Genomic DNA, 21,695 nt, shown 5'->3' with positions numbered 1-21,695 from the left:
TGGTTTTACTTCTTTCAATGTTTGGAGAAATTCAGCAGTAAAGTCATCTGGTCCCAGGCTTTTCTTTATCGGGAGGCTTTTTATTACAGCTTGAATCTTATTACTTGTTTTTGATCTGTTTAGGTTTTGGATTTTTTTCATGATTCAATCACAGATAGGTTGTATGTGTCTGGGAATTTATCCATTTTCCATTTATTGTAGGTTTCTAATGATCCTTCGAATTTCTGCAGTATCAGTTGTAATGTGTCCTTTTATATCCCTAATTTTATTTGAGTCATCTCTCTGTTTTTCTTACTTAGTCTGGTTAAGGTTTGCCAGTTTTCTTACCTTTTTTTTTAAAAAAAAAAAACTATTCATTTCTTTATTTTATTTCATATATTTTATTTCATTTTATTTTTTTCTGACACAGGGTCTCATTTTTGTCTCCCAGGCTGGAGTGCAGGGGTGACATCTTGACTCAATGCAACTTTGACCTCTTGGGCTTAAGCAGTCCTCTCACCTCAGCCTCCTGAGTAGCTGTGACTACAGGCACATGTCACCACATCTGGCTAATTTTTTAAATTTTCATATTTTTTATAGAGGCAGGCTTTTCCATGGTGCCCAGGCTCCTCTCAAACTCCTGGGCTCAAGGGATCCACTCTCCTTGGCCTCCAAATGTGATGGGACTACAGGTATGAGCCACTTTACCTGCCTCGTTGATTTTTTATATTGTTTTCTTCATTTCGATTTCATTTATTTCCTCTCTGATCTTTTTCTTTTTTTTTCCTTTAGAGACAGAGTCTCACTCTGTCACCCAGGCTGGAGTGCAGCGACGTGATCATGGCTCACTGCAGCCTTGACCACCTGGGGTCAAGTGATCCTCCCACCTCAGCCTGCCAAGTAGCTGGGACCAGAAGAATATGCCACCATACCCAGCAAAAATTTTTTTGCAGAGACGACATTTTGCCATGTTGCTCAGACTGGTCTCCAACTCCTGAGTTCAAGCAATCTGCCCACCTCAGCCTCCCAAAGTCCTGGGATTACAGATGTGAGCCGCCATGCCCGGCGCTTCTCTGATCTTTATTATTTCTTTTCTTATACTAATTTTGGGTTTGGTTTGCTCTTGCTTTTCTCATTCTTTAAGATGCATTGTGAGGTTGTTTATTTGATGTTTTTCTCCTTTAATGATGTATGCACTTGTAGCTATAAATTTCCCTTTTAATACTGCTTTCACTGTATTGCATAGGTTTTGGTATGTTGTGTTTTCATTATCATTTGTTTCAAGAAATTTTTCAATTTCCTTCTTAATTTCTTCATTGACCCACTCATCATTCTGGAGTGTATTGTTTAATTTCCATGTGTTTATACAGCTTCCAAAATTCCTCATTATTGATTTCTAGTTTTATTCTATTGCGGCCAGAGAAGATACTTGATATTATTTCAGTTTTTTTTTTTTTAATGCTTTAAGACTTGTTTTGTGCCCTAACATATGGTTTATCCTCGAGAATGATCCATGTGCTGAGGAGAATATGTATTCTGCGGTTGTTGGATAAAATGTTCTGTAAATATTAGTTCGATTTGGTCTTAGTGCAGCTTAAGTCCAAGGTTCTTTTGTTGATTTTCTGTCTTGAATCATCTGTCCAATGCTTCAAGTGGGGTGTTGAATTTTCTAGCTATTATGGTGGTCTATCTCCCTCTTTAGTTCTAATAATATTTGCTTTATATATCCATGTGCTCTTCCCTGTTCTTTTCTCAAGAAGAAGGGGTGTCTCCCCATAGCCACCGTAGCTGGAAATGTGCTGGGTCACACCTGAAGCCATCACATCTCTGAGTCTCATCCAAGGCCTACAGAAAGTACTACTGGCTGAGGCCGCTGATTGCTCAGGGCCTAAGGAGTATTTCATCGGCAGATGATGAATCCTGCCAGGACTGGTTCCTTGCCTTCAAGACAGGGCTTTTTTTTGAACCAGAGTGTGTCTAGAAATATCATTCAGGGGCGAGGACCTGGAATGGGGTCCTCAGGCCTCTGCCTGGTCCCCTATCCTACAATAGATGAGCTGGCATCTAAGTTGCAAGACAAAGTCCGCTTTACTCTTCTGTCTTCTCTCCTCCGGTGGAGGAAAGTCATCTCTCCTGGAGCTGTGAGCGGAGCTGCCTGGGTTTCGGAGAGGAGCGGCGCAGGCACTCCCATGGCCACCCTGGCTGGTGTCTCACTAGGTCGCATGCTCCCCAAGTCCACTGGCTCTGAGCCCAGCATAACATCAGTATTTGCCCGTCAATTGCAGTCCTTGTGGCTTAGTCGGCCTTGTGAGTTTATTTAGAACCCCAGAGCCCTTTAGCCTGGAATGACAGGACTTATTGGAACTCAGATTCTGACTGCTAAAATGAGCAATTCCTCTATGGCTAAAGCTGGTCTAAATGCACCCTCCATGGCCACAGAGTTCTGCCCAGTGTTGCTTTCTGCTGTGACACAGCAGCACTGAGTTCCAGTGCAGAGACTCACAATTGCTGTGCTGTCTCCACTGGCAAGTGCAGATTCTCCCTCCATGCCATGCAGTCACTGCTGGGGGATGGGGAAGGGATGGTGGCAGCAATCCACGACTATCTTTCCTACCCACTTCAGTGCCTCTTTCAGTGAAATGAAGTTAAAACCAGGTACTGCGATCACTCACCTGATTTTTTGTTTTTATGAAAGGGTATGTGTGTGTGTGCGTGTGTGTGTGTGTATAGCTGTTAAATTTGGTGTTCCTACAAAAGAACAATCAGTGGAGGCTTCTATTGTTGTTCTGCCTCCTCCACATTACATTTAGTTGTCACATCTCCTTATGTTCTTCTTGGCTATAACAGTTTCTCAGACTTGCTTTTGATGACTGACAATTTTGAAGAACACTGGGTAGGTATTCTGTAGAACTGCTTCATCAGTTATGATTTTTCTGATATTTTTCTCATGATTAGAATGGCATCTTGGGTTTGGGGAGAAAGATCACAGAGGTAAAAGTTATATTTTTATCATGTTGTATCAAGAGTACTATCAACATAATGTAAACAGTTCATGTTGACATTGATCACCTGGCTAGGTAGCCTTCATCAAGTTTTTTTTACTGTAAGGTTACTTTTTTCTTTCTCTTTTTTCATATTATAATTTTTTTGAATAAAGTCACTATGCAAAGCCCACATTTAAGGTATAGGAGTTATATTCTACTTCCCTGGGAAGAGAGTATATACATACATTATTTGAAATTATTCTGAATGAGAAATTTATCTCTTCTCCCCTTTTTATTTATTCAATCATTTATTTATTTTAATATGGACTCTTGGATATTTATTTTATACTGGGTAATAACCTAATACTACTTTATTTTGTTGCTAAAATTGTGAAAGTTTGAGCCAATGGGGGGCTATCACTTAGCATCTGTGTCCCTTTGACATATCTCCATCATTGTGGGTTTTTGTTTTATTTTGAGCACTTACTTTTCTAACACTACAAGATGATCCAATTCATGTTCTATATTACCTTTACTAGTACTAGAATCAGTTATTTATCCAAGGACCCATTGTTCCTTTTATTAGAGAATGATCGTATAAATCAGATCTGAGTGGTGGGCATGTTCTTTGCTTTATTTTCTTCTTTCTTTTTTGAGATGGAGTCTCACTCTGTCACCAGGTTGGAGTGCAGTGGTGCGATCTTGGCTCACTGCAACCTCCACCTTCCAGGTTCAAGCGATTCTCCTGCCTCAGCCTCCCAAGTAGCTGGGACTACAGGCATGCGTCACCACGCCCAGCTAATTTTTGTATTTTTAGTAGATGGGTTTTCACAATGTTGGCCAGGATTGTCTTGATCTCTTGACTTCGTGATCTGCCCACCTCAGCCTCCCAAAGTGCTGGGATTACAGGCGTGAGCCACTGTGCCCGGCTGTTCTTTGCTTTCAGGGTGTCATTGCTTCTAAGCCATCTCAACGGGTAGAACAAGGATATATTTGTGTATACTAACCCATGTATATATAAATATCTATAAATATTTATAATTAATCATCTGTATCCATATTAAACTAAACATGAGTTCGTACAGATGTCTCCAACTCTATTCCGTTACCACATGGATCATTCTGGTCTCTCCTCCTGGCTTATTTGTAAACTCTCACTCTAATAGTGAGACATCTGGCTTCTACCATCTGCCATCCTTTTACTTAATTTTTCAATTCCAGCTTACATGGATATTAATATTAGAACTCTTAATATCTAATATTAATATTAGAACTGTTACTGTGGGGACTTTTTTTTTTTTTTTTGAGACAGAGTCTCACTCTGTCACCCAGGCTGGAGTGCAGTGGCCGGATCTGAACTCACTGCAAGCTCCGCCTCCCAGGTTTACGCTATTCTCCTGCCTCAGCCTCCCAAGTAGCTGGGACTACAGGCGCCGGCCACCTCGCCCGGCTAGTTTTTTGTGTTTTTTAGTAGAGACAGGGTTTCACTGTGTTAGCCAGGATGGTCTCGATCTCCTGACCTCGTGATCCGCCCGTCTCGGCCTCCCAAAGTGCTGGGATTACAGGCTTGAGCCACCGCGCCCGGCTGAGAAAATGTTTTATCAACTAGAGTACTGTGCTTATTTATACTTTCTTTTGCTTTTAGTCCTATAGACACCACATACTTCCAAAGTTACTTAAGTCAGCATATTTTCCCCTACTCTAAACATTTGTTTTATAATTTGTTAATTTTTTGGAAAAATCACGATGTTAATTGAGATGTGCATTTACCTGGGGTAAATATTTGGAGAATTTTAGTCAAATGTTGGGTGGGGTCTGTCTTGTTGTAGGTCTTGTAAAAATTAGTGACATTTTCCCATTTTAAGTTAGCTTGCTCATTTAAACTGTCACATCACAAAGAGAAAAATAAATCCTCAAGATGTAGAAACCAGCCAAAATGTTTTATTGTCTCTTTATTCTACTTCAAACACAGTGACGAGCAATATCCAGATATTACCTGTACTTTCCTGCCCTCTGCTTGAAGGTGAGATTCTTTAATTTTCCAAATGGTCTGGCATTCCAGAGGTTCAGGTGAATGACAAAGGGTTTGCTCAACACTTACAGCACAGCCTGTACCAGCAGGACTGGGTTAATGTCAGAAGGGGTAAAAATGTTCCAATTCTTTTCATTACTTTTTTCAGTCAAGAAATTGTGGGTTCATGGTAAGAGTCACTCATAATCCTATGATCTCATTTGGAGCACTGAGGGCAAGTTTCTTCTTATCCTTCATAGAAACAGAAAAAACAAGGCTGATGTCTACAAAAACAACACAGGCACTTTGAGCTGAGGATTTACACACTGCTGACTTGGACACGGTGGTGGCAGATTATTTCAGGTTCCCCAAATGAGATTTTTCTCAAGATCTATTATAAGACATTCATCTCTCTATACTGAAAAAACTGCACGAAAACCAAACACAAATATGTTTGGAGTCAAATAAATGGTTTTGTGGATGAACGCATCCACATATTGAAAAGTTCTTGGATATTAAATTCCACATCCAGGGAGTCTGGTTGAACTGCACAATGGAATGGTTTGAAAATCAGCCTCATTTAGGTGATTCTGAGAACACCCTTTTAGGATGTTACCAATGCTCTTATCATTCTTTTTTTTCTTTTTCTTTTTTTTTTCTTTTTTTCTTTTTTTTTTGAGACGGAGTCTCGCTCTGTCACCCAGGCTGGAGTGCAGTGGCGCGATCTCGGCTCACTGCAAGCTCCGCCTCCTGGGTTTACGCCATTCTCCTGCCTCAGCCTCCGAGTAGCTGGGACTACAGGTGCCCGCCACCTCGCCCGGCTAGTTTTTTGTATTTTTAGTAGAGACGGGGTTTCACCTTGTTAGCCAGGATGGTCTCGATCTCCTGACCTCGTGATCCACCAGTCTCGGCCTCCCAAAGTGCTGGGATTACAGGCTTGAGCCACCGCGCCTGGCCTCTTATCATTCTTAAAACAATCCTTAAGGACTGTATTTTGAAGTAAGCTCTTAGGTTATTGTTCCATGACAAAGTTATTTTCTAGGCAATTCCCTATGGAAGTGGCAATTTAATTTCAACAACTACAGAGATGATCCTGGTAAAACATCAGTACAGATCACCCGCAGCGTAATTCTCTTTTGAGGTAAAGGAAAGGTTACTCCATGGCTATTTCATCAGGATTGCTTGCCATGACGATCATTGGCTATATTTGTTTACAGACTGGTCCTTTTAGTGCTCTGCTGGGATCATTTCCATATTTCTGTTACCTGCATTACTCCCCATGAATTTTAACTGATATTGTGTCCCTAGAATTCATACTGATTGGCCCTATTATGCCCCAGGAGCAGTAGCAAAGAAATCCAATATAACTTTCTCACAAAACAACCCAGGCTCAATGGGATAATTTGTATCTATTAGTTTTTCCAAATATATGCAATATATATTAAATTATAATGTGTAATACATCATTTTTTCCCTCTCTCTCACTCTCTCTTTCTCTTTCTTCACTCCCTGCAGAGAGCTTATGTCCATCTGTACTATACATGGCCAGAAGCCAGGTGTTTCTAAAAACTCTTGGTCAAATTTTACTTTATAAGTGTGAAACACCGTGACATACTACTTATTTTTTCTCAGATAAGTTGTTACACTATTGATAACAATGGCAATGGCAACTGTAGCCAGAAAGCAAGGTGAGCACATGAATTGGGGTAGCACATAAACAAAATCCCGTTCAGGCCACATTATGTGTATCACTGAGAATAGGATTGTTTTAAAATTTATATTGTGAACATTGATTTCTTTTGTTATTAATAATGAAATATCTTTAGATTGTAATTCTTTTTCTATATGATTTAAACATACTGTTTTAAAGAAACGGTATAACATAGAGGTTGAGAAGGTAGGCTCTGGAACCAGACTGCCTGGTTTTCAATCCAACTGCACTACTTACCAACTGGTATTATGTGACCTTAAGCATGTTATTTATCTTTTTGGTACTTCATTTCCACTTTAAAAAAATAGGGCAAAAACTAGTTCTATATTATACAATTATGGTGGGCATAGCAAAAGAATTAATATATGTCAGCTGTTTAGAAAAAAATCGTGATACAAAGTAAATATTTAATAAATATCAGTTACTCATTATTGTGCACCTATCATACTGCAGTCTATTTTAATTTGTGTGGTAATATGCTTTGGTTTTAAATAGTTATTCATAAACTATTTGGTGCTTGTAACCAAATAGAAGTTGCAGAATATGTCAAATTCCTAATAGTCTGGTTTATTATGTTATAGCCCACAGCAAAACTTGGAAGAAATTGAAAAATTGGACTACTTTTCTTTGAAATTACGGTTTAAATATCTACTACCTATTGGAGTAATAATCCATAATCTATATTGTAATCTATATAAAGCTGGACCTCCTGCTCTCACTCTGAAGTCAACCTGAGCATAATAAATAACTAGAGAACAAACATACAAACAAAAACATAACATACCTAAAAATTCAGAAAGCAATTTCGTTTACTAATATCTCTGAAAAAACATCAAAAAGGATTTTCGGTCATAATACACAACAAAATGTATTTAAATCCTTTTTCACCTATCTTCTTAAAGTCCTGTACCACATGGTAGAGCGGCTCACTCTGTATTCATCCTAAGAATTTTTTTTTTTTTTTTTTTTTTTTGAGACGGAGTTTTGCTCTTGTTGCCCAGGCTGGAGTGCAATGGTGCGCTCTCAGCTCACTGCAACCTCTGCCTCCCAGGTTCAAGCAATTCTTCTGCCTCAGCCTCCTGAGTAGCTGGGATTCAGGCATGCGCCACCATGCCCGGTTAATTTTGTGTATTTAGTAAAGACGAGAGTTCTCCATGTTGGTCAGGCTGGTCTCGAACCCCCAACCTCAGGTGATCCACCCACCTCAGCTTCCCAAAGTGCTGAGATTACAGATGTGAGCCACCACACCTGGCTCAGAATTTCTTAAAATGTGCCCTAAAGACAGCCTGGATTAGTCCTTACCTTTCTTACCCTTCTTTTCTTTAGGATCCATATTTTTCTTCTGCAAGCAACTCTTTGTCATTTTCAATATAAAGCAATCTAGCTCAAACTCCTTTCCATTATTTCTTAATTTGGTACTCTGATCTGCACAACAAAACCTAGGCATTTAAGAATCAAGAAAATTATTCATAGTGGTCAGGCAAAGAAAGAGGATATGAAGGTTTATACGTTGGCTTACACTTGTAAACCCAGCACTTTGGGATGCTGAGGCAGGAGGATCACTTGAGTCTAGGAGTCTGAGATCAGCCTAGACAACATAGTGAGACCGCATCTCTACAAAAAATAAAAAATATAGCTGGGCATGGTGTCACGTACCTGTAGTTGTAGCTACTTGGGAGGCTAAAGTGAGAGAAATGCTTGAGCCCAGGAGCTCGAGACTGTAGTGAACTGCGATTGTGCCACTGTACTCCAGCATGGACAGCAGAGCAAGACCCTGACTCAATAAATAAATAAATATTTTTTAATAAATAAAATTTAATATTTTTCTACAACAATTGGAGTTAATAACCTAGAAAAAAGACTATATGATTAAAAAAGACACATACTTGTATACATACCTAGTATTTATTTTTCAGTCCACACTTATGCTTACTAGTTAACTGACAAAACAAATATCTAAAAACAGCTGTAATGACAAATTGTGGTATCTTTCATTAGACATATGAGAAGTCTAATTTTAGAAAGAACTTGATGATCAACTGATTCTGGTCAAAAAGTACTAATTTGTTACATCTTGAAGTGTTTACATAACAATAGTGGTACAATTAAGCATGTGTTTTGGATAGTGTCCTTGTTTCTAAACATTGCAAAATATAGTATTAAAATCCTGCTTTAACAGAATATTTAGTTGAACTGTCCTTTTAGAATCTGAATCCTTGTTTGGAATCACTGCTCATTTTATTACTTATTTTGTTTTTTTGAAAAATGAGAGAATGGGGGAATTTACAGTCAAGTGATTTTCAAAATTTAGTAAGTAATTCCTGTGAAATTAAAACATTCTATTGGAACATAAAAGAGAAGAGGACAGTGAGACCAGCAATACTTCATAGTACCTAGTTTATTGTTAATGCATCCTTTCATAATGAGATAGTAGAATCAGATGTAGATAATTTTATATGACATTTAGCTGTTACCAAGTGATAAAATGTTGATTGCTTTATACTATTGCCTAGCCACACCCCCAAATGAGTTTCCAGGTTAGGAATAATTTTTGAAATAGGTTACAGATGGTATAATCATGTGATAAATGTTTGGAGTTAAAGTGAAGATAAATCAATAGCTGAAAATATTCTTGGTGTAAAAAATAAAAAGTATTCTAGGGATGAAACTGATACTTTTTTTGGCTCATGAGCATTTATTTGGATCTTTAGAAGAAAATTATGAGATATATTTTTATTCTTTACCACAGAGAAGCATTTTTTTTCTGAAATACAGAGATCCTTTGAATAAAAATATGCACAATCAATAGCCACAGTTTTTGTACCTCAGGTTATTTATCTGACTTTGTGAAGCAGATATATTTTTCTGGTATGCAAAGCCTTAACAGCTAGGTATCTTGATTTTTTTTGCCTTAGAAAATGTTTTGAAGTAGACCTAATGATTAAACCTTTTGGAAAAAATGAATCATTCATATCTTCCCTGTGTGACTTACTGCTTTCATCACAGCTGTATATTAACAATATTTCATAGTCACTGTAGGTAGTACCTTATGTTTAACTATGAGAGAAGTTTGTCTAGAAAGGAAAGTACTGTTGTTTTATTGGTTCATCAGGAGGATAAGCTCTCTTTTAAGCACCGTTATATAATGTCAGCGATTTAGAGAAAGTCCTCTTACCCTTTTACCCATAGACTAGTTGTCAGGTAATGTTAAGACTTATTCCATAGAGTCATCCTTAATTCCTGTTAGTAACATTTAGTAAGTTCTGAATATATACGTATTATATTCAGAATGTATAATTGTATCATATTTACAAATGTATCATAATTGTATCAATTTACAAATGTAAAATTGTATCATAAATTATGGTCATTACAAGAGTACACAGAATACACGTTAATGCAATCATGTTTAGCTTCTCTTCTATTGGATTCTTTTTTTTACTCATATTAAATTATTATCTTATGATATTTAAAGCAAAGGAAAGCAAAAAGTTCAATACAAAGTAGAGAGGGGACAATAGTAAGCTCTCAACTGCCAAGATTAATATGCTTTGGGTATGCAGAAAATCAAACAGCAAGATACTGACTTAATAGGGGGCAGAATCCTGTTTGTCATTCACTGTTTACCCACAGGTCTCTGAAATTGTCTGCTCTTTCATGAAATGTGTAGTGAAGCAGCTGATAGCAGCATATTTTCTCCAATAGGATTCTGATCCTTACCTTAGGTCTATCTAGTGCTGTTGAAAAATAAATTACTACTCTTGAAAATTTGCCCTAGGAAAGCTCCATCTTGATATAAAAAAGTAGGACTAGACGTCTGGTAGACATAAGCTACCTAGCAAGTGACAGAAGAATGTATGTAATATGCTTATTTCATTGGTTTACTCAGTTGGAAAGTCATATATTTCTATATCACCAGCTATTGGACAAGGCAGAGAGTTTTAAAGGCATTATCAAAGATATTATGAATTATTAATGTCCTTCCCCAACCTATCAAGCTAAAAAAATGAAGTATTATTTGACATTAGGTAGAACAGTGTAAGATTAAATTTGAGGGAACAAATTTCCTCGTGTTTTGTGCTTTTTCTTGTCTCAACATTTTGAATCCAGCAAGCCCAGCTATATCTTTTTCTTTTTGAAATTTTAAAGTATTTTTAATTGACAAATTAAAATTGTATATACCCAAGATATACAATATGATGATTTGATATACATATACATTGTATACTAATTATCACGTGAAATTATGAACTATTTTTTAAAAATTGCTTTTCTGGGAGTCTTCATTAGTGAGGAAGTAATCTTGTATTTTTGTGTCTTAAAAGCACTTTTTTCCATCTACATGTTGTGTATCTACTTTAATGCAAGCACTTACACTGCCATACTATCATTCTTTGCTTATGTCTGCTGTAGGCAATCAAAGTTGTAATGAGCATCAATGATCATTATTGTTGTATTGCATGTCTTCACATTCGAAGTAAAACCTAGTCATGCTTCAGAGAAAACTACACAGGAAGCCAGTGTGACATCTATGACACATATTAGAAGGTTTTGAATTCTATCACTATCTTTGTAATCCGTAAAATCCAAAATTGCTAAGTTTTTGATAATTAGTGAGTACTTTTATTCATACCACTCCCATGCCCTTCCCTCCTCACTATTACTTCTTGAACTTCTTTGACGTCTCCATTTGTGTCTCCTCACAAACCACTGGAAAAAAAAAAATGGTTGAGAAAGCAAAAGTTAGTGACAACATTTCATATTTTACTGTTAATTAAAATCTTCAATCTTTATATAGTTTTATTTGTACAAGAATAATGCTGTAGACTTTTTACTAGTGATATTTTGTTTGAATATGCGAACCCGTAATTATTAGATCAAGGAAGGTTAGCTAAAATTAAGAGACCTCATAGACTAAATGCTACCTTGAGGAATTTACCACAGTCTAACAGTAGGGCATAACAGTTAGTGTTTTGGGCTTTAAACACTTTTTAAATTATATATAGTAAAGTAATACATGTACATAGTTTAAAAGTCAGGGTTGATAATGAAAAGCAGCAGGTCATACACTGCTTCACCTATGGCTTACTCCCAGATAACTTCTCTCCTGAACCAACCATTTTCAACTCTTAAGTTGTTTTATTTTTTTTTAATTTATAATTTACCTGTTATTTGAAAATTTCTTAAATTTCTATTTCTTATTATGTCAGTTTGATCATTATAACTTATTTCCTACTGTGAAAGCCACTTTTTACCAATTGTCCTCCATCCATTCTTCCAGTAGAATTACATCATAAGTTTTGGTGAAGTCAACATTTAGTTTTGTGTTATTATGATTACAGCTATGTGCTTTACTCTATATTGTTCATTGCTGTGACATAAATCGTACAGTTATTATATTTCCTTTTAGAATTAATGACTGCCTCATTTTGGGAAGGTTTAGGTTTTTTTTTTTTTTTTTTTAATAACTGTGATTAATTTATCCACAAACACTAGAACAAAAATCTTTTTAAAAAGCTGAAATAAACTCTTAATCATGTTTTAAAAATCAGGAAATTCAGTAGTTTCCTTTGGATCTTAGAGAAATCACACGAGGTGTCCTTCATCTTCCTGCTTCTGAGTGGTTAATTTCAGTACCTGCCCCAGAGCTGTCATTCTGGGCCATCCACTCACAATCGTTTAAGAAATCCCTTACCTGTTTACTATGTTGAAGTTTATATTTTCTGGATTTCGTGTCTTTCACTTTGTAGTTGACTACCTCATTTTAGCAAAACTCATCTTCTAGATGTTTTCTAAGAAAAGGTTTATGGACTTGCGTATATAAAAATGTCATTATTTTTCCTTTTTTTTTTTTTTTTTTTGAGTCAGGATCTTGCTTCCAGCACACTTGGTATGATTTTTTTTTGTTTTCAGTCATTGTTCTGGGCATTTGGCGGCCTTTTTCCCGTGGAAATGTATATTTTCTCGTCCTGATACTTTTATTTAAATTGTATCTTTAATAATTGCATCTCATGCATTTTCTTTTTTTTTTGTTTCTGAAAATTCTGTTGGTCAAACAGAGATCTCTTGGTTTTGGTCATTTAACTTTATTTGTTTTCTTCAGTGGTGAAATTTTTCATAATTTTGTTATAATTAATAAGAAATAGTCTCAATATTAACATTTAGAAGTTCTACTTAGCATATTTTTTTAATTTGACAACTGTGTTTCTAATTTCTAAGAATACTTTCTTGTTCTCTGAATGCTCCTTTATTTTTCAGCCCTAGTCAACACAGTGTTTGTAGCTTTGTGAGTGACCTTCAGGCAGAGATACCTAGCTTAGTCATGTCTGGATCTTGACCCACAAAAACTATGAGATGATAAATGTTGTTTTAAATGCTAGGTTTTGGAATAATGTTTTATGCAGCAATAGATAACAAGCAAATACAACAAGGTTTTTTGGTTTTCTTAAAAAATATACATATTTTCATGAGAAAAGACAAGCAAGACAGCTGAATATAGCAGTATTCTCTCAACACAGGGCAAAAAGAATCTTTTATATCCATGTGTTATTAGTGCTTTGGCATTTTACATAGATCAAAGTATAAAGAATAAATACAAATATATTTTTTCCTTTCTACCATTCATGAATTGCTATCTTATGGTGTTATTAATGGCTATTAATGAATGTCCTACATTCTCAATTTGTTAAATTTCAAATTACTTTCCATGTTATTAGTCCGTATATTTTTATATTGTTCTGAATTAGTAAAGATAAACCTTTAAATCACAAAATTTCAAATGAAATTTCAGTGTATTAAATGCCCCCCACTGGCCAGGTGGCTCATGCCTGTAATCCTAGCACTTAGGGAAGCCAGGCAGGAGGATCACTTGAGCTCAGGAGTTCAAGGCCAGTCCGGGTAGCATATTGAGATCCCATTTCTACAAAAAATAAAAAATTAGCTGGGTTGGTGGTGGATGCCCGTGGTCCTAGCTATTTGGGAGCCTAAGGTGGGAGAATCACTTGAGCCTGGGAGTCAAGGCTGCAGTGAGCTGTGGTCATATCATTGCACTGTAACCTGGGCAACAGAGTGAGACCCTGTCTCAAAAAAGGCCCCACACCCCAATACTATCATTATCGATGACCATTAAGGTGATAAAGAATGTAATTATGACCAGAATCAGGATGAATTCCATTTATCTTCAAATGCATGTTCACTGAAGATGCCATGATCAGTGACAAAATTAGTGAATAAAATGGGAGTCCTGTATACCGTTCTCCTTTTTATTTATTTTTATTACTTTTTTATTTAAATAAAATGGAATACTTCACAAACTTGCATGACTTCCTTGTGCAAGAGCCATGCTACTCTTCTCCGTATCATTCCAATTTTAGTATATATGCTGCCAAAGTGAGCACTTTTAATAAAAATATTTTACCACTTGGCTAGAAACTAAAGAAGATTTGATGGACTATAAAAGGAGTGCTGTCATAAAGAAGAAAAGGCACCATAATGGAAATCAGATATAGGCAACATGTTCAATGTCAGTAGTAAAAGAAGTCATTTTAAAATCATGTTTGAAAAAGTGGATGGGGAGTGGAGCAAAATAGCTGTTACTGAAGAACCATTCTTTGCCAGACACTATGCTAACTACTTATCTACCATCTCATTTAATACCCACAACAACCCTGTGAGTTAGGCATTTGACTCTCCTTTTGCAGATTAGGAATCTGATGCTCACTTGTTAGTGCCAGGGAGTTAATAAGCAATGGTGCTGAAATGTAACCCCAGATATATAGGACCCCAAAGCCTCTCTTCTCTCTGTAATTCCCTTCCTGATACAAATGAAGAATTCTATTTCATATCTGATATGGTTTGACTGTGTCTCCACCCAAATCTCATCTTGAATTGTAATCCCCGTAATCCCCACATGTCAAGGTAGGGACCTAGTGCTAGGTGATTCTATCGGGGAGTGGTTTCCCGCATGCTGTTCTTGTGATAGTGAGTTAATTCTCACAAGATCTGATGTTTTTATAGGCATCTGGCATTTCCCCTGCTTACTCTTCTCTCCCTGCCGTCATGTGAAAAGGTCCAAGCTTGCTTCCCCTTCACCTTCCATCATGATTGTAAGTTTCCTGAGGCCTCTCTAGCCATGTGGAACTGTAAGTCAATTCAACTTCTTTCCTTTTTAAATTACCCTTTATAAAGACAGTTCTTTAGCGTGTGAAAACCTACTAATGTAATATCCCTCAATACCATTACTTACTTCATGAGTATTTAGCTTCTCCCATATGCCACAGTTAGATCTAGGTACTATGGATAAAAAAAGGAGTCTTGCTTCTGAAAGGTGACAGATATTGTTGATTTTCAAAAAATAAATTATTTTTTAGCAATTTATTTTACAGTTAAAAATATCATTGATACTACTTATTTTAGTGACTGATTTTCTTCTTTGAATATGAGTCAAGTCTGATAACTTTAGTTGCAATCCAGGCAATAAAATGGGACTCAAAATTCCTGTCATTTTGTTCAGCAAATGTTGAATTAAATAGCAACACAAATAAATAATGAAGGACCACACCCACAGAGTAAGCAAATTAAATCAGACATAAAATTTTATGAACGCCATTTCTTTGTTCTTAAAAAAATAGCAAAAATGTTTAAGATTAACATTATTTATTTGAGTAATCTTAACTCTGTTCATTTGGCACCAATTCTGAAGACACTGGTGTCTGATGTGGCCTGCTGGAGAGGTAACTCAAATGGACTATGAAAGAATAATGTGATCTTTGAGGAATGCTGAAACATTACTGTATTAATTTTAAGAAGTGTCAACCAATTGTGAAGAACTTTGTGTAGGGTTTTTGTTCAAAACTTGATGTGCAACTCATTGGTTTAACATGTGTTGGCATGGAGATGTTTTTTCTGGAATAATGTGTTTTCACTAAAAAAAAAAAAAATGATGCAATCAATGCGCTGTTTCCTTTCCTCCCTTCTGTTGTCGAATACATAGTATATGGCTTTTGTTGGAAAAGGCAAACAACAAAACAAAACAACAACAACAACAAAAGCAAACCAACGAAAGAACCTTAGCATTGTCATTGAAAAAGGATTTCAAAATGGCTTAGAAAACTGGCCTTACTTCAAAGAGCACATGTAAACTACTTATTGCACCTTGTCTGAAGAATCAGAAACTTAGTCTGTTTTTTGTTTTTCTTAGTTCTAAAATTCATTTGCCTGTTTCTGATCACACGGCAGGCTAGGTGCCTACATTAACTCTTTGATAAAAACAAGAGAACATTTCTGGTAAAATATATTTAATAATATTTTCTTAAATTTATCAATGAACTGACAGTAAACTAATAAAATCTTAGGTCTGTTATCAAAGTGAAGTCAGGAACTCGGAAAGGTAAGTGGGGAAATGGAACTGGCTTCCTTCCTAACCACATTTCTCAATGGCCTCACAGGGTATTGAAATAAGAAACAAATTCAAGGCATATATCTAAGATAAGGAGTCTAATAGGAGGACATCCCTCCCCCATAAAAGTGGGATGTCGAATGGCTAAGTAAGGGTGAGCCAAAATCAAAATTTCCCTCCTCACTTTACTCCCCAAGGAAACAAGGATAATCAACATTCTTGGACATAATTGCTGTCCTGGGAAGGGTGAAAACACATAGCTAACATAGCTGAGAATATGAATTACAATCCAACCCTCAGGCTCAATGTGTACTAGAGGTCCAGCACAGTAAGACAGGAAAATAAAGGACTGGGGAAAAAAAATTGTCATTATTTGCAGAAGATATGAATAGACATATAATAGTAAAAAGTTTATAAATTAATAGAATTGAGAAAAAATAATGTACTGGATTTAAAATGAATATACAATAAGCAATTCCAATCCTATATGATCTAGTAGTTTTGTTTGTAATGGCAAAAATATGTAAACAACTCATGTCAACCAAAAGTGAATTGAACAAAAATTTTGATATAGGCAAATATTTGAATAGTGTACAGTGGCAAAACAGAAGCAATGGCAGCTACACATTGTCTTTGATGAATCTCACAAATGTATCAATATATATGAGCAAATGGAGCAAGTCATGGAAGACCTTCATTTGTATAAATAGGGATTCATTTACACAAAGTCAAAAACAGGCAACACTAAACAACTTGTTGGTTAGGAATACAATTTTTGAAGGTACAAAGATGAAGAAAAGTAAAAGAAGGATTATTATAAAAGAAAAGACACTAATTACAGCTTTGACAAAAGAAATTCTGAACTCTACTTGGCATTGAATTTCATTGAAAGTGCTTAAAGGGTTTCCTTTTTGATAAACATGTTGTAGATTCTGGTCCTACAGAGGATCTGAATTTTACATGTTATTTTTTTTACATCATCACTTGTTGTCATTTCATAACACAAACAAGTATATTTAAGTATAATTTTTTATTTTAAAAGTGATATATGCATATAGTTTTAAAGAGCAAATAGTACAAGGTTTCTAATCAACAAGCCCTAATCCTCGGCCTTACCTCTCCCCACCCACAGGATGTGATTTTAATTAGAGGTAAGCAATTACAATACTTAATTTTTTTCTTCTTTCATTTGCCTCTGTATTTTTATTTTATTTTATATATATATGTATATGTATATATAACATGTAAAAATATATATTGGTAGAGACTTGGGTCTCAATATGTTGCCCAGGCTGACTCCTGGACTCAAGCTACCTTCCACCTCAGTCTCCCAAAGTGTTGGGATTACAGACATGAGCCACCATGCCTGGCCACCTCTGTATTTTTAAATACTACATATATATATTTGTATTTCTTGAGTTTTTCAATTTCAAGCATATATTGACTTTCTAATATAGAAGATAAAGATGTAGTACTATAACACATATGTTCCCTCTTCATTCTCCTTATATAGTTATGTCATGATTTTTAATAAGTCATATTCATTACTTCTATTTTTGTGATGTGGAAATACTGTTCAATGGTGAGCCACATAGTATGCTATAATTATAGTTACTTTTCTGTACAATGTTTTGGTTTTCTAGGAGCAACACTTGCCTTGTTGTATTGTTGTTGGCTTTGTTTTTCTATAATTCTATCACTACTTCTCTCCAAACTCTCCAAGATAATTGCAAGCAAATCATCACAATATTGTCAAATGTTTCAGTTGATCAATCATTTCCATTTTTATTTTGTAGAAAAAATTCCAGAACTATTTTGCCCTCTATTCCATTATGACTGCTTTCTAGGTCTGGTATTCACATCTTTCGTTTTACTGTCATCCAGATAATTCCTTCACCTCTCTTCTGTTTTCTTTCATTCAACAAATACCCTAGAAGGGTATATACCAGGCAGTATTATGGATGCTGGCAATAAACTGATGAAAACTGATTAGCTACTTCAATGGAGCTAATATCTAATGAGAAAAGCATAACGTTAAAAAATGTGATACGATGTTAAACTTTAAGTTTCCAGTAAGGCATGGAGGTACCAAAGTGAGGTTAAAAAGTCAGTATTAAAATTTTTCACAAGAGAGAGTTGAAAAGTTCTTGCTTGATTCTTTAAGTGCTCAGAGAATAATCAGATTATAAAAAACTTTGTGATGAAGGATCAGGAAAAGATGTTTTGCTATTTATTTTTTAATATTGGGTGATCAGTAAAGATCTCTCTTTGTGTTACTGATATTTGGGCAGAAATCTAAAGGAAGTGAGTGAATAAGCCATATGAATGCCTAAAGGGAAGAGCATTCCAGTCAGAGGAAATCAAAACATCAAAGGCTTTGAGGTAAGAAAATGCTTAATGTGTTTAGGAATAGCAAGGAAGTCTCTATGGATCAGAAGGTTTTGGAGGAGCGAGGGAGGACGATTAGATGGAGATGAAATCAGAGAGTGAGACGGTGGCTTGACTGGAATGTGGATCACTGGATGTGATAAGAAATGGACAGATTCTGGATAAGCTTGACAGTGGAACTGGCAGGATTTCCTGATAGCTTGGGTATGATACATGACCGAAAGACAGGAGTCAAGAATGATTTCAGTGTGTTAGCCTGAGCAACTGGAAATGGAGGTAGGGCATTTACTGAGATGGGGAAGACTCCAGAAGGAAGAAGAGATAGCACATATTCCAAAGCCCAATTTGGAAATGTCAAATGATAAAAGTCCTATTATCTGTGCAGATGGAAATATCCAGTTGGCAGTTGCATAAAGGAGTGGACAGTGCAGGTGCAACGTTAGGGGCTGGAGATAAAAGTATGGGAGTCATTGTGGTAGCCTGGTATTTAAAGTCACGAATTACTAAGTTCCTGTAGAGTATAAGCTGCCTACGTTTGGTGAACTATGTCTTCCAATTTATTTCTCTCTTCCCATACAAATAACATTTCTCTTTCAGGTTAGTTTGCCCTGACATTCCATTAAACCTATGCCTATATTCCTTACCAAATGTTTTCCACTGAGTATATCCACCTATGTCTGATAAGAACTGACTTTAGGATATATTTTTACCCATACTCAGAGGATGTATAATCTCCTTTGGTTGTTTCTTGTTGTAAAAAAGAAGTCTGCCTAAGCTCAGAATACACATAAGGCCTCCACCCAACTCTGTCTTCTTGTATGTTATGGCTTAAGTCAAATCCTCATGTACATGAACTGTAAGTATTCTTTCTAAAATATGCTTTCTTGAATAGGATGAGGTGAGATGTCAAGCTAAATCCTTGTCACAACTTTCAAAAATTCTTCCCAGATTCATCAGTTTATGACTGAGTAGGTAAACCCTAACCTGCAGTCTCCACACTTGAACAAACCAAATTCTGTGATTTCTAACACTCTCTTTGTCCTTGTGAGTTTATGTCTTTTGTATCTGTCATTTTAGTGGTGTTTTTGGATGGAACAGAAATAAATGCATTTGTTCAAGCTGTCACATTTAACAGGCCAAATCATTTTTATATCATAAGAATCCAGTAAAATGTTTCTTATAGGGTGTCTCTGGTTATAACAAATGTATATTATATGGGTGACCTTGCTTAATAGCAAATAACCTTCTTGAAATGATAAAAGAAGGTTTTAAAAATTACTCAGTGCTTATTGATGGTAGTCTAACAATACTTTTGACATTTTACTATAATTTTGTAATCTACCAGAATGTTGTGAGCATTATTGGGTTATAGTAATATTGTTTTTACACCTGTATTGGAAAAAAGATTACTTAGCTTTTACAGATAGAAAAACTCAAGTCGCCAAATTATATTACATAGATTACTTCTTCCAATTCAAATTTTTTTTAGTGCTCTGCTGTCTTTAAAATGGGTTATTCTAATATTCATGGTTAGTATCTACAGGAAAAGTACCTGGGAAATGAAAGAATATAATCAATTTTATTGTCTAGAAAAACATATGAATAAATTTGAAAACTGCCACTAAAATATTACAAAACACAAAGGCTGTTTTAAATCCATGTATGGAAAAACTGGCCTGGAAAACATTTTGAAAGTAGTAAAGGGCTGAATATACCGCAGCTGAATAATTTAAATTAGACTATTACAACTTCACTCAGATGATGTTATGTATTATATACCAAGGTTAAGGGAAATCAACAGAACTCCTATCTTTATATGAAAAAATAATTGATGAACTGAAAGATCTCCCAAAATAAAGATTCTTAGAACTTAAAATTATATGCAGAATGTTGTTGAATTATTTGTATGCATGTCTCCTTTATATATTAACATATCTCCCTTACCAGACTGTGAGTTCGTACAGATAGCAGTCTTACCTATTTTATTGTTCATTGGGTTTACCATAGCACATAGCAAAGTACCTAATACACAACAAATGTCTTTTACTGCATGTGTTTGAGTAACAGATGGTTAATGACTTTATAGAGACAATCAGTGACCCTGGAAGAAGAAACAGTATTTTTGCTTCAACTTTGTTTTCCTTTTGATTTTTAAATCTAGCCTATGTACAGAAAGCATGGATTCTGTTCTGCCCTCTGCCTGTCTCTGTAGAGGCGGCCTGCTATTTTACAGCTATACAAGTGACTAGGTGGGTAAAGGCTAAGTAGTGGTGAAATATTAGCAAGATTGTCATGCCACATACCTAAGTCAATTCCTTCAATTAAACTTTTATTAAAGTTGATACTTTATCTCCAGCTCTCTGATTCCTGTATCTGTCTCTCAGTTAGTTTTCGACCTTGAGTGGGAAAGAGGAATGTTTTTTATGGGCTTCTTTTACCAACTTCTAAAAGCATTCTCTTTATAAAATGAAAGTACAAATATACATTAATAAAATAAAATAGTGTGTTGGGCTTACAGCAAAAGCAAGTGCCTCTGCTTCATTGCCTCACTTGCTGTGGTTGCCTGGGAGTTTCAACTTCTCATAGGCAACCATAGTCAAACTTTTCATTTTAATTGTCTTGGTAGTTTTCTTATTAATTCATTATAATGCAACTATGCCATTATTTACCAGCCTGTCTACTTTAGATATAATCTGTTGGCTTTCTTCATAATGCATGAGGATTTAATGCACTTAAATGATCCCTGTACTAAGATTTTGTTGGATCCAGCATTATCTATACTACTATCACAATTGTGGGCAAACAAATTTCCACTCATAATTATGATATGCGCACACATCATGTATATATACACACGTGTGTATTGTTTGGTATGCAATGCATTATACATAATTTTATAATTTATAAAATTGCACAGTATGACATTCAATAAATATATATTGAATGAAGGTATATAATTTTAGGTTCAAGCTTTTTCACTTACAATGTTGTGAATATTTTCGCTGTTGTTAAACATTCATAGGAAACATTTATTTTAAGTGGCTGACATTAACAGCATATGGCTGAACCATAATTTATTTAACTTTCAACCCATTATGAAATATGTAGAAGGTTTCCAATTTTTTAGTGTTACAAATAACCTGTCTGTAAACATCTTTATAATTAACCATCAGCTGCATATCTGATCCTTGAAGTAGATTCCTAGAAATAGAATTACTGAATCAA

At 35.6% G+C, this 21,695-nt stretch overlaps 1 non-coding gene across 1 annotated transcript; it reads right to left on the bottom strand.

The window, feature by feature from the left end:
• Window positions 1–13,975: 13,975 nt before the first annotated feature.
• LOC112623888 lies at window positions 13,976–14,082 on the bottom strand. Its single transcript, XR_003119247.1, has one exon. It is a non-coding gene; the product is annotated as a U6 spliceosomal RNA (small nuclear RNA).
• Between the last annotated feature and the right edge of the window lie 7,613 nt (window positions 14,083–21,695).

The sequence above is a fragment of the Theropithecus gelada genome, chromosome 4 (assembly GCF_003255815.1).
Source record: "Theropithecus gelada isolate Dixy chromosome 4, Tgel_1.0, whole genome shotgun sequence".
Classification (NCBI taxonomy): domain Eukaryota; kingdom Metazoa; phylum Chordata; class Mammalia; order Primates; family Cercopithecidae; genus Theropithecus; species Theropithecus gelada.
The sequence above is the reverse complement of the archived record's forward strand: the minus strand, read 5'-3'. Positions and strand labels throughout refer to the sequence as shown.